The sequence below is a fragment of the Lichenostomus cassidix genome, chromosome 14, assembly GCF_008360975.1.
Source record: "Lichenostomus cassidix isolate B80296 chromosome 14, HeHo_3.0, whole genome shotgun sequence".
Classification (NCBI taxonomy): domain Eukaryota; kingdom Metazoa; phylum Chordata; class Aves; order Passeriformes; family Meliphagidae; genus Lichenostomus; species Lichenostomus cassidix.
The window spans coordinates 9,514,294-9,528,088 of record NC_139495.1 but is presented as its reverse complement, the minus strand read 5'-3'; the positions used below and the strand labels follow the sequence as shown (position 1 = coordinate 9,528,088).

General features: G+C 41.8%; 1 long non-coding RNA gene across 1 annotated transcript in view; it reads left to right on the top strand.

Annotated features, from left to right (window-relative positions):
- The first annotated feature begins 6,703 nt into the window (after positions 1-6,703).
- The window catches only part of LOC146430824 (uncharacterized), a 22,888-nt gene continuing 15,796 nt past the window's right edge, over positions 6,704-13,795 (top strand). The window contains exon 1 of the long non-coding RNA XR_014855132.1: positions 6,704-7,707. This is a non-coding gene — a long non-coding RNA (uncharacterized LOC146430824). The remainder of the gene's footprint in view (positions 7,708-13,795) is intronic.

Below are 13,795 nucleotides of genomic sequence, written 5' to 3'. Positions count from 1 at the left end.
CCAGATGAAATTAGTGTTGAATACAATAAATAGATAATGGAAAGATTTCCAGTTGTTTCTATAAATTCTAAATTCACACATGTTACAAGTCTTTAACAAAAACCTTATAAATATACTAAGTATGTTTATAAAGAGTATAGCTGTAAAAAGAGTACAAGTTACATACTGGAAAACATTAGCAAAACATTAAGGCATTTCTTTTTGGATACCTGTCTGAGTTGTACTTTCCATGGAAAAATATGATTAAAATTTTATTTTTTAAAAAGAAAAATCCTAAAAAAAAATAGCTTACCAAGTAATATATAATTAAAAAACACACTCAAAAATAGTTCAGAGAGATTTATTAGTCTATTCAAAAACTCCTAAAATAATACACAAATGGTACAATTCAGACCAACCAGAAAGAACAGGAAGATCCCATTAGTTTCTGTATAGCCATCTCAGTATATTCAGCAAGCTCCATTCTCAGAATACACCAATCCTGAGACCCTCACCTGCCTGAGCACCAAGGAAAGATTATAAAAGCACCAACACTCCTTTGCTTTTACACTTGCAGTCATTCATGTACAAGGGAATGTGCCAAGATGGCCAACTCCCAATGTACAAAAAGACTGGTAACACACACAATTTATCTGCATTTTGAAACACAGCATGAGATAAATAGTGATATCAGGTGTTCTCTCAGATAACCCCCAAGGACAAACAGCAAACCCTAATTCCCAACTTCCACTGAACCCCTGCCAATGTGAGAACCCCTGCACACAGACCTGCACTGTGAGGAAACAGCCACCACAGAAACATTCACATGCACATTGCCTTGCTTGTGTCACAGCATTACTTTCCTAAAGCTCTACTAACATGTGCTTCGAAATCCTGAAAAGCTTTAAGCGTGTGGTCGACTTTGTGCAACCCATTTAGTGTCACAAACAAGTGCTTAAAGCTTTGCTGGATTGCAACTTTGCCAAGCTATACATTTTCAATTTTAAAAATATGGGGAACTAAATGAAGCATTGCAGTAGCAATGTAATTAGACAGCATTTCAGTAGCTGGAATTCTGTCTCTTCTACCTTTTTTGTGTAGGAAATACTGGGAAATTTCCCACTACATGAGATGTAAAGGACCATTTATGGGTATTAACTGGACTTTACTGAATACACTAACAATTTGAACTTATTTTAATGAGTTTCTCTGCTGAATTTTTATGAGCTACCTCTTTTACATTTAGAATAAAGAATGACTGGCAAACCAAACTAATTTTAATGTCTCTAGAATCTGTAAACAAGTTTTCAGCAACTGTTCCCTAGCCTTCCAGCAGGCTAGCATTAGACACAAAATGTGGAAATAAGAACACAACTGCATGTCCTTCTCAGAAATATAACTAGGACTGACTCTATCATAAATTCACTGTCTTAGAAGAGTAGAAAACCAGTGGGTTTTCTTTTTGTCTTTGATTTTTGTTTTGTTCATTTGTGTCTTCACTGTTTTGTGGTTCACTGGTGTGAAGATCAAAAATTAGTGTAACTATGACTTCTCTCTCATTTTGTTGCTTTTGGTACTATGCCCAGGTAAAAACCCCTTTTCAAACATTTAATTAATGGCTTAAGCCAAGTACCAAATATGAAATCTTAAAATACTTTCTACTGAGTCAACAATCACAGAGATCCAGTTTATTGCACAAGTGCAAAACTGTTACATTAACATCTGGATTTAATAACAGTAATCTGAACACTTCAATGAATTCTGTAATGTGCATTTGCTTTGGAGTTTCAGGATATGGAAGATTTTTGTGGTAGACATCAATCTTTGCCACAGAAGGAAAGTTTGAAAAAAGTATTCATAACTAACACTATGCAATTTTGGATCTTGGACTTCAGGTGCTAAAAAGGGTTAAAAACAATGCCAGGAATACAGGTTCTCTGTCCTCAGCACAACACGGAATTATTTCATTTGAAGAAGCAAACATGAAACATTCACGGTTGTCAAGTGCAAACAGGCTTAATTTCAATTGTTCATCTCTTTTTTTGGACAAGCAGCTAAAAAAGCAGAAGATTTATTCACAGTAAGAAACAAAGGTTGCAGATTTACTAAAGAGGACACAAAGTGAACTGGTTTGCCAAGTCTAATCAAACCTGCTCTTCAATTCTGCACACAATCCTGAAACACACCTTGCCTTCAGGTTAGAGGAAGCTCCCCTACCCTTAAGTGTTTCCAGTAGGGGTTTTTTGCCTAACACTACAGTTTGGGGGTTTGTTGGAATACATCAGTGCTACAGATACATACCCCCTTCTGTGTATATCCAGTTCTGTACATCTTGTTCTTCCAGTCTCTGCTGCAGTTCTTAGCCATGAAAGTCGTATGCAGTGTCTGGCATTTCTGTAGAGGTGGAACCAATGCTCTGGTGCATCTAAGAGGCCTCAGTGGAAACTATCAAGAGGCTTTAAGTTTGATGCTCTGTCTTGGTTATCCTGAAGATCAGGTAACCCATGCGCCCCCCCCCCCCTTTTCCCATACAAAAGATGAGGAGGGAGGGGCAGGATCAGAATTTTCACCATTTGAGGACCAGCTAAACACCAGAAGCACACAGTTCCCAAACTGAGAATGTTTTGGTCAATAAAACCCAACTTCCTTATTTACTAAGCTGCTTGACTTCCCTTCCTAACACCTCCTGAACCAGCACTAACAGCAGTCATTAAACATCCTTGGTTACTCCCTTTCAGACAGAAGTTTTCTCATCTAAAACTGGATTGATTCAACCAAACCACACAGGGTCTGGAGGCCCCCTGGAAGTGCTGTGCTGGTACAAGCCTGAGTCACTGCACAGAAACTGTTAAAAATAAACAAAATGCTCTACAGGCCAAAGTTTTAATATCAAAACTATTCACATCTGGAAAAAGTCTAACATCTGTGAAGGCTTGCAAGCATGACAGTCCTTTAAAAAGAGAAAATATTGTTTAATCAGCATATGAATATTTAAGTCAATCTTAAGAGGTGATTAAAAACGACTCATATCAAAGGCCAAAGCATTAAATCACAGTAACTTGCTCTTAAGTTTATGTAATACAGGTTCTACATATAACCTCATTTCTGTTTGTATAGGAACAGATCTCTTTGAAAACCTTCCATTTTCACAGGATTATAAAACCTGCACAATTTAAAGGGATACACTGCTCACTAAAAAAATAGCACAGTAGCTTTATTTTAAAAATGTATTTAGAAAGTTAAAATTTTTTAAGATACAGCACTTACCTTGTATGTCTAGCACCCTTCTAGAGTGTCTGTTTCAGCACATTCCTGGTTGGTTGGAAAGCAAAAAGGAAAAACAAAAATCACAAAGATGTCTCAAGGATTCTTTATTTTAAAAGTCATGTATTTTGTTCTACCTGAGAAGTTAAAGCCTTAAGAATACTAGTTCAGCTTTGTGTGTTTCTGCAGTTTTAGGATGTTAAAGTGTGTTATTAGATTAAAACCCTGAGAGTAACATGGTTTCAATATACTCTATGTGCATCTTTTAGCACTTTCCATATTTCTACTCCAAGACAGCATTTGTCTTTCCAATTACCTTGGCACAAACAGCAGTACCAGAGGTGCATCAACTACTCCTTTTAACTCAACTACAATCACAAACTCAGCCCTAGTTCCTTCAAGTCTTCACACTTGGAAGCGTCAGTTATACCACAGAAATATATTTTAGTTTTCTATAGATTCCAATACAATGGAACCTTGGTAAAGAAAAAGAGAAGGAAACTGCTACACATCCACATTTTGTCTTTTTGTTACGACAACTCAAATGGATTTGTTCAAACATCAACATTTCAGTTATTATCTTAGAGTATGTCTGTACATATATACATATACACATATGATAAAGTCAATAGAAACCTATTGAACATTATATTTAAAAAAGTTAAAGAAATCAGTTGTTTTTAAGGCTGGCATTTATCAAATGCTGTTTCATGTGGTAATATTAATGGGGTTTTCCAGTTTTGGCTTTGAACCCACAGGTAGCAACCTCAAAACATCCTATACATTGCCCAGCCACAAAATTTTACTTTTGATCCCAGAGATGAATCCTAACAGATTATTGTTAATTCTTTTAAAGGCTTAAGCTGATGCTATGGTTTCTGTACATAACAGTGACAGAGCTTAAAAGCTGAACATGTGAAAAACCAAACCAAAACACACAAGAGGAAGAGGTTACAAGACGGAAATGCCAAAAAGGCCCATAAAAATAAATTGCCTATGATAAAATATATTCCCTCTTCCTTCCAATAATGGAATGCTGTTTAAAAAACCCCAAACCACAACTAAGTATACTCCCTATACAATATTATATTAATCCATTGTGTCATCAATTATCTAACTTCATTGCTAGGCTAACAAGCAAAAGTTCCAATTTATTAAATATTTTATGCATATAAACCATTAAATTTGTCTGAATATCTGTGTATTAACCCTCAGTGTTAAAGCTTTTTTATAACACCTCATTCAAGAGAATCTGACAAATAGAAAAGGTAAATATTAAGGTGATTTTCATATTATTGTATGAGTGCTTCTAAAAATGTATTTCCATCATTAAATTCAGTTTTCTACATTTCTGCAAATACTGCCAAATCCTGAAAGATGTTCTGCACTTCCTATTATGTACTAAGGATCTTCAGCTTCCAGATGTTTTTATTTGCTTAGTAACTGGTGTCATTACCAGACAGCAATCTTGTCAAGTTTTAAATTCAAGTTATATACCACGAAGCCACATCTGCCCTAAGTAATTACACAGGAAAGAAAACTTCAGGAAGGAACAAGATAAAATGTCAAATACTGAAAGCGTAATTTTATGAAATACCAGCTGTGCCTTCATTGAGAGCTTCAAAACCTCAATTAATTCAAAACCTGGGCATGTTTTCATCATAAAGGAAAAGATGCAGCATGAGGAAGAAGGGTAAACACCTTCCCATAAACAAGAACTTTAAAACATGCCGTACTCACAGGACAGTGTAAGCTTGGCTTTCTTTATCAAAAGGTGAATGATGTTTAAGTATTTTAGACATATTGACATAACAGATTTCATGGTGGTGTTTTTGAAACCTTCATGAAAAGATAATTTTTCTGATATTTACTTCATAACTGAACAAGTTATTCACTCTAAATCCTGTAGTCTTTATTTCAACTAATTGCCTGCTGCAGCCAGAAGTCCTGGTATTATCTCCGATTGCACTGAGACTGACAAACAGCAGTTTTCTGCACTACACACTTGCACACCAATACAAAACCCACAAAAATGAACAAAGGCAAATGTATTTGCAGGCAGAAAGGCACGGCACGGTAGCACAGCTCTGCCCCTGGCTCCCTGTGTCCCAAAGAATGTCACTGCCACAAGTGTCAGCCAAGTGACCTGCACAGATGTGGATCTGTGCCTACAGGTGCTGGGGATAGTCTTGGTAAAGCTGATTCTAGAATCATGCAATCATCAAGCTTGGAAGAGACCTTTAATATCGTCCAGTCCAACTATCAAACCAGCACTACCACTGAAACCTCTAAACCACACCACCCAGCGCCGCATCCAGTCTTTTAAACGCCTTAGGGATGGTGTCCACCACCTTCCTGGGCAACCTATTCCACTGCCTGACCACCCCAAAATGGATCAACCGAGTGCCATCTAAAATCCGGGCATGTCGCAGGGAACAAGCCGAGCTCGTTAACAGCCCTTGGTCTAAGGGTCGCTGCTCTTCTCGCAGCTCAGTGAGCTCCGCTGCAGCTGCACTAAGGGGTCACGGAGCGCTCAGCTCTCCGCGGCTCCGGGCGAGGCGCTCCCAGCTCAGCGCCCGCAGGGCTCGGGCCGGGCCCGCAGTGCCGCCCTGCTGCCCACAGCGCGCACCTCACCCGGGAGCGAGCGCTCCTCACTAACAAATAACAACACAGGACACATCCACCAGCGGCCGCACGGCAGCGGCCGGGCCGGTGCGAGCCGCGTCCCGGGGCGCGTTGCGGACACGGGCACCTCCACCTGCTCGGGGCCCAGAGCGGCCCGGCGGAGCTGGGGGCCGCCCCGCCACCGTGTCCCCGGCTGCCGCCCCGCGGGAACCCTGCCCGCCCCCGGCAGGGAGGGGGCGGCCGCCGCTCCGGGCACTCCCGCCCGCCTCAACCTCCTTCAGCAGGCTCCGCGGGCGGGGCGGCGCGCAGCCCACCCCGGGGCCGGGCGGCGGCGGCTGCCGGCGGTGCCGCTCCCGTTCGGCGGCCCGGGCCCGGCGCGTTCCAGCTTGCGGCAGCGCGGCCGCCCCGTGAGGCGCGGAGCCCGTGAGGTGCCGCCCGGCCGCGTGCCCCGCGCCCCCCGCCCGCTCTGCCCCGCTCACCCCGGCCCGCTGCGGCCATGTTCCTCTCGCGAGCTCTGCGCCCGAGACCGCCCTCCCCGAGCGCGCGCCCCGGCGGTTGGCCCGCGGGCGGGGGCGGGGGAGCCGCGCGCTGGCGCCGCGCACGTGCGGGAGGCGGGGCTGCACATCCGGGCACTCGCGCCCTCACAGAGCGGGCTGAGGGCAGCTGTGCTTCGCTGCCCCCGGCACAGTCACCCGACCATTGAGGCTCGGAAAGAACTCTGAGATCACCGAGTCCAACCTGTGACCGAGCACCACCGTGTCAAGTAGACCGTGGCACTAAGGCCACGTCCAGCCGGTCTTTAAACACCTCCAGGGACGGTGACTCCACTACCTCCCTGGGCAGCCCATTCCAATGTCTAATCACCCTTTCTGGGAAGAAGTTTCTCCTATGTCCAAGCTAAGCCCTCCAGTGGTGCAGCTTAAGACTGTGTCCTCTGGTCCTGTCGCTGGTTGCCAAGGTAGAAGAGGTCGACTCCTACCGCTACAACCTCCTTTCAGGTATTTGTAGAGCAATAAGGTCCTCCCGAGCCTACTTTTCTCCAAGCTGAGCCTCCTCAGCTGCTCCTCGTAGGAGTGGTGCTCCAGAGCCTCCCCCAGTTTCGCTTCCTTTTCTCTGGACCCAGTCCAGCACCTCAGTGTCCTTCCTGCACTGAGGGGCCCAGAACTGGACTCTGCACTCGAGCTGTGCCCTCACCAGTGCCGAGCACAGGACAAGCATTTACCCAGTCCTGCTGGCAACACTATTCCTGGTTCAGGTATTTTTGAACGTTCTCTGAGGTCACTCCCCAGTCCCAGGCAAATCGCCCTGTCCCTCCCAGCGGTGCCTCGGCCGAGGCAAGCCCGCCGCTCCCCGGGGCACCGGGCGGTGACCGGAGGGCCGCACTGAGCCGTGCCCGGGGCCTGTCCCGGGCGGGCGAGGCTGAGGCGGCTGAGCAGCGCTCGGTCCCTCAGCGCTCTCCTTCAGGTCCTGCAGCCGCACGGATTTGGAATTGGAAGCAAAACTCAGGGCATGGCTTCAAACGTTGGCTGTGCAAACACTCACGAACAAGATGAGACTCATACCTCGTGTATTTCACCTTCAGGCTTAGCTGTCAGTGGCTGAGGTGACTGGACTTGATTCAACATCAAACCAATCACGAGGAAAAAATTCTTCAAAGAAGTTTTGGAAACCCGATGATTTATGCTTGAGAATGTGCAATAGAGAACACAGGCATTTATTCTGTGAGCAGAGTAAGATCATGCACGCACACAATAATTTATTGCACATATTGTGCAACACTGTGCTCACAGCAAATATCTAACAAATTGACTTTTACTAATACCAAGCCAGTCCTGTTCTGTAAGTATATACTGCATCAGGCCCAGTATTATGCAACCCTGCTTTTGGGTTGTACTTTTTTTTATGTCACAAATTAAGGACTAAGCTGCAACTTGGTGCAATGGTCTAATACAACTTTTTTGTTATTTGTAATTTGCTGGTGTCCAGGAGCTCGCTAGGAGACAGCATCAAGCTTATGCTCTGTGCTGACCAAGCCAAACATGGTTCCCTGCTCCAAAACAGTTTTTCAGTGCACTTGTTCAGCAGTGATACCACAGACACAAATAAAGAGCCATTTTTTAATTCCCTATGATTTTAAGACAACATTCCAATATGCTTCACTATAAATGAGTGCTTTGACATTTGAAGAATTACTTGTTTGAATTGTTTTAGGTGGATTGGAGGGTTATTTTTTGTTAGGCTTTTTAACACAAGATAAATTTCTCTTCCGTTTCTCTAGATTACAGTTAGCTAATCAGATTTTATCCAATTTCAGAAGCAAACTAAATCCAACAATGACCTGGAAACTTAGCAATGATCTATGTAAAGATCTCATTAAAAACAGTAATTTGGTCCAGATTTACTTCTGTTCCTCTTCAAATGAAATAGTTCGTTCAGATGTGCGTCTGCTTTTAAAACCAGAATGCAAACAACTACAAAGAAGTGCTCAGTCTACTGTGTAGCATCTAATCAATCAAATTAAGATTACAAAGCACTTAAGGTGTCCTGCTTTTTTGGAATAGCTTATATTTGAAAGAATTCTTCATTTTCAGTTTTCCTAAGAGCACAGCAGCTCCCTTTGCTAGCAAGAGATACATTGATGAAGTTGTCTGCCTCTTCACCTTTTTTGCATTTCAGTTAGCCAGCACATTTAAAAGTCAGAAAGATAAAAAGATTAGCTGTGATTTTAGGTGATGGCAACATATAAATCATGTGTCTATCTTTCTTAAGAATTGAAATTACATAATTATTACAGAAATGCAAATTACCTCTGTAGAGAGTGTATGAGGAAACAAGCATGTACAAGAGCATTGTGCAAGAGGTGTAAATCTCTTTAATGTTACAATGCAGCCTGGATCATTCTAGATATTCCAGTGGCTGCATTAATGGGCATTGCCCATTCATTGATGAGAAGGATACAGACATGGTTCATATTGGGAACACATGGACTATTCCTTCATAAAGAACACTGTAGAATATGAAAAATTACATCTGAGACAAAGGTGTGCTAAGGGGTTTGACATTAAACACAGATGGTGCTCATTTCTTGTAGGCATTTGTACTTTATGAAACAACATGGTGATGGGAGACAATGAAAAAAATACATTTAAAACAGCAAATAACTACTTAAAAGCAGTTTCTTCCATAAAATCACTCTAAGGAAATTGTCCAGCTCTGCACAATTGTTCTAGTCTTTTGAGCACCACCTTTCCTGTCTTGGGCATGGACTTGTACAACACTTCCTTCTTATTACAGAATAGTTCAATAAGAGCCCTCAGCATTTGCCTCCAAGAATAACAATGGACTCTATATTCCTTTTTTTGCAACAGAATAAGGATAAGAAGCAGTGGTACAAGGGTTTAAGCTGCCAGAGCAATGCAATGCTCTGCAATGAAAGGATGGACCCAACTCTCCCTCTCTCGCTTTCAATCCAGTGTTCTGCTGTTAGAAACTGCTGAACATGAAAAGCAGAGAAATTACACAACATGAGCATTTCAATATCCAAAATAATGCACAAATAAAAATATTTGTTGTGATTTATAGTGAATATGTATTTAGTCATGCAGTTGTAAGCTGTATATTTTAGGGAAGGATTGTTTGTTTAGTGAAACAATGCAAATTAATTTTAGAAATTATTTTCAGTTCTAGTACAGGCTTTATATAAAGGATTTGATTATTCTAGAGATGTAAACACTTGTGTTCAGATTTGTTAACAAAGACAATTCATTATTTAAAACATACAATAATATATTCTGTAGTAGTGTCAGCTATGTGTTTGAGGGGGGTATTGCATTTCTAGATGGAATTCATTGAGTAAAGACCACAATTTTGCCACCTAACTTGCAGGGTTACAGAACAGTAGTGCATTTGGCTTACAGTTGAGCAAGCTACTTTGAAACTAGGGCAAGAACTACTACAGCTTCTCCTAGTGTCATATAATTTGTGATTATTACATTCCAATATATTCCTTAAAGGCCTGAGATCAAAAGATTGACAAAACATGTTATGCAAGGAAGAAATAACTACTTTCTCTGCTGAGCTTTCTCCAAAGAGCTGGAACTGAGGGGGGAGGGAATGGGTTGTTGGTACACTGTTATTTGGATTTTAATAAGCTTGTAACACTCTCGTTACAAAATGGCAGCAGAGTTAACAAGAAGTGCTTCTCTCACAGGGGAACAACTCGTTGAATTCAGTAGGAAAAAAAAGGATGGGAATGTCTTTGTGAAGTATCCTGTTGTGGCTACTCCTCAAGGGAACATGCTGGAGTAGGCAGACTTCTAGTGTAAACCACAGAACCAGTTCTTATTTGACAAGGAAATTGAAAGAGGAAAAGACAGCATTTATCAGCATAATAGCTATGAACAAAAGAAAAAAGCAAAACCAAACAAAAACAAAAACAAACACCCCCAAAAAGCCCAACCACTGTTACCATCTTACTGGTTAAACTAGTAGGTTAAATAAGTAATAGAAATCATTATGAAATTGAAACAACCACATTACAGAAATATCAGGCTGACCTTATCTCTGCTAGGATGGTTTTGTATTCTCTAGAGAAACTTGCAGTGCTTTGAGCCCGGTGATTCTACTGAAGGGACTCAATGTCTGGAAGCAGCAATCCTGCAGTTTTGGTCTCCATTGCCAACTGTAATCATGCTGACCTTACGGAGTGGAGCTCACTGGAGGTCATTAGTGGCTTCTCATAAAAGAAAACAGTATTACACTTGAGGTTACATCTGAGAAAATAATATAACTGATCACCATTGGCTGTTATTGCATTAGGTTTTAACACTACCAAACAGCAGTTACTCATATTAATTGTAAATTTAGTCTTGCACTGAAGCTTTAATTGTCTGTCACAAGAAGTGAATATTTGTTAATGACATTTAAGTTCTATTTTTTCATTTTTGTTTGATCTTTTCATTAGTTTCTTTCCTCTAATCCTCCTAATAGCTTCCCTTTCTGGTTATTTTCTCCTATGGGATACCGGTATCCCCTCTAGCAGCCCATTTTGCCTGCATTAGACCTTTCTGACTGTTTTGCCTGTCATGTAAATGCAGCCTCACCTTTGAATATGTGTGTATTCCATCTCTTCAGCCTCCTCATGGCCCTTCTCATGGCCCTCCTGCAGTTTTGCAGATGCTGAAGGCTTACAGGGAGGAGGTTAAGTTGACAACAGAAGTCTGCCTAACTACCCCTAGGCTGCAGGTTTTGTTACCTGCTTCATGTCCTGCTACTCAATAGCTGGTAGAGACAAAAAGAGGTGAACAGATTAAAAAAAAACAGACTCTCTGTTTCTCTTTCCTCCAGGTATAACAAAAAGAGTGAGGAAAAGAGCACTCTTGACTGGTGCTCGTGCAAAAAATTTGGCTTTGGACATACCCTTGTGTAGATGTAAAGTGTAGGTCCCCAGCTACTCCTGGGCAGTAGGTGAATATAACTGCCCAGGTTATTAAAGCTGTTCTGTTAATATTTCAATTTATATGAAACAAAAATCATCTGCAATAAGCAATACTGCTTGCCAAAAGAGTGATGGCCTAATCAGTGGCAGAACAGTGAAGCTGCTCCAAGTTTGGGGTGTAGAGCTAGAGATGGGGCCAGGTAGAATTATTGCTTTGGTGAATGCTGAGGCATCTGGGAGGATATGAAAAGTCATAGATTAATGTGTGTGGGTTTGGGCCAGTGGCTGTGTGAGAAGTGTTTGTTAGCTGTGGGGCTCTGAAGGCTGCTACAGTTAGCCAAGGAGACTTGGGAACCTTTTGGAACATCCCTTTGGGAAATGTTTTTCTAGAGAGCTGAGGGTACATGCTTTGGTTTGGCAGAGGACTCCAGAATCTCCAACCAGTCTCTTGATAGTGGTAAAGAAACCTTAACAAACAAGAAGCCTGAATGATGGTAACTATGGTCTTATTTACAGCTGTCTTGTAGAGATACCAGCAAGAAAAGGTACAATTTATCACCTTGGTGCTGGTTTAGCAAGAGCCTTCTGCATTTTCTGTAGAAATGTGGGAAAAGACATGCAGTAATACTGAGTATGTATTTTCTCTCATTGGAAGGCATTTTCTGCTTCAGGCCACATACTCCACAGGATGACCGGTGTTATTCAGCTTTATGATTTGTTCATTTCATGAATAATCAAAGATGGAACTGATGGGCAGTTTGCACTTTAAAATGATTCCTCATTTTGTTTAGCTGATCTACCAGTGTAGAGTGGTTAAACTGCAAGACATGTGGGATCTAAGTGTGAGGAATTAATTGCCCACAGTTGGTGAAAGAACCTGAACTCTGTCACTTGCTTCTCTTGGTCTCCAAGAATGAGGATTTCTGAAATTTCTGGTAGTTAATCAAAGCATTTGTGGAGAGGGTGTTTGCAGTGGGGATGTTTGGTATTAGTTTTGGAACACTGGCAGCCAGCCCTGTACTTCTAATTAAATGAGAGAATTTCTAACAGAGAGAGCTCCTTGATTTAATTTTAATTTTTGTCAGAATGCCCAGAGCATTGAATGGGTGTCTGATCATTGGAACAACATCCTTAGCACACACTGAAAGAATTAATACAATTAATTTACTACCACCACAGGAAAAATTCTAAGATTTTGTTTACACAGATTGAAACTGATAACGAATATTCAAACCAATTGTATGATACTCATGCCTTTTCTATGATGCAAGTTCAAATTCTCATGTACAGATCAGGGCTGAGAGGCAGAAAGCAATTCCTTTGGTACATGGAAGACAGAGGCTTTCTAATTCCTTACTGGGGACTGGAGAGTCCATGGGCTGCTTGTCCCAGGCAGTAACTGAAACCTTTTCCCAAAGAATGCATCTATCTCAGTGCTCATCTTATTTTGTTTTAGAGCATTTTGAAATATAGTTATAATGCAAGCTTGGCAAAAGAACAGTGTAAAAGGGAAAAACAGCAAAATGTGTGGAGACTGCTGTTCATTTTGTAAGGCAAAGCTTGTGACTTAAGAACGCTGCTTAGCAACAGATGGGGAAAATCTGAAGGTGATCACATCATCTTGCAGTACCTGAAAATTAATTATTAATATTCATCCAGCCTTTTAAGTCCCATCCTTTTCATGCCCCTGTCCTGCTTGTTCCTTGAGATGAGGACTGTGAGACGGCTCAGCCACGCAGCCCAGTTTTGTTATCCCCCGTTCTCATGCTGATGCAGTGGTGATTCAGCTGCAGAGCTCTGGATCAGGCTTCTCCAGTTCCTGCCCCACTATGCTGAACACAATGCCCACTGATCACTAGGGAATAGGATCCAGAGGTGTCTGGGAGGGAAGGAAGGACTGGCACCACAGACTGTGCAGTTTCTGTGGGTGGCTCTGTCACTAAGCCCACACATCTGTCTCTACTAGCACCATTCACCACCAACCCTTGGTGCAACTCCTCCTCTGCAACTTCTTCTCACACCTTGTTATCCAACAGTTTGGCTTCATATGTATTTTTCATACTTTCAAAGAGCACAGGGTGGCTTTTCTAAGTTTGGTTTCCTTAGGAAATTACTCAGATTCCAGATGGAAAAATTTATTTTATGGTATTGCTAATGAAATTGGCAGATTGTGGCATTTGGGAAGCTGTGAAGTCCCCATTTGATTAATGTGCCACTGCCATCATTCAGCATGCACAGGGTAGAAGCATAAATACAATATTATAAATTGGCAAGTAGTGTTTGATTTATTTATCTGCAGATGCCTTCCCTGTGAACCAAGGCTTATGTTGACCAAGTCATTAATCAGCTTGGTAGGCTTAAAGTATAAACATCTCATACCCAACTGAAAGATTCATTTGCATAAATAGTTAAGGAAGCAGGGATTTGCATTCATATTTAACTGGTACATGGTACCAGGGATGTTTTGCTTTTCCCTGGGGGAACTTCAAC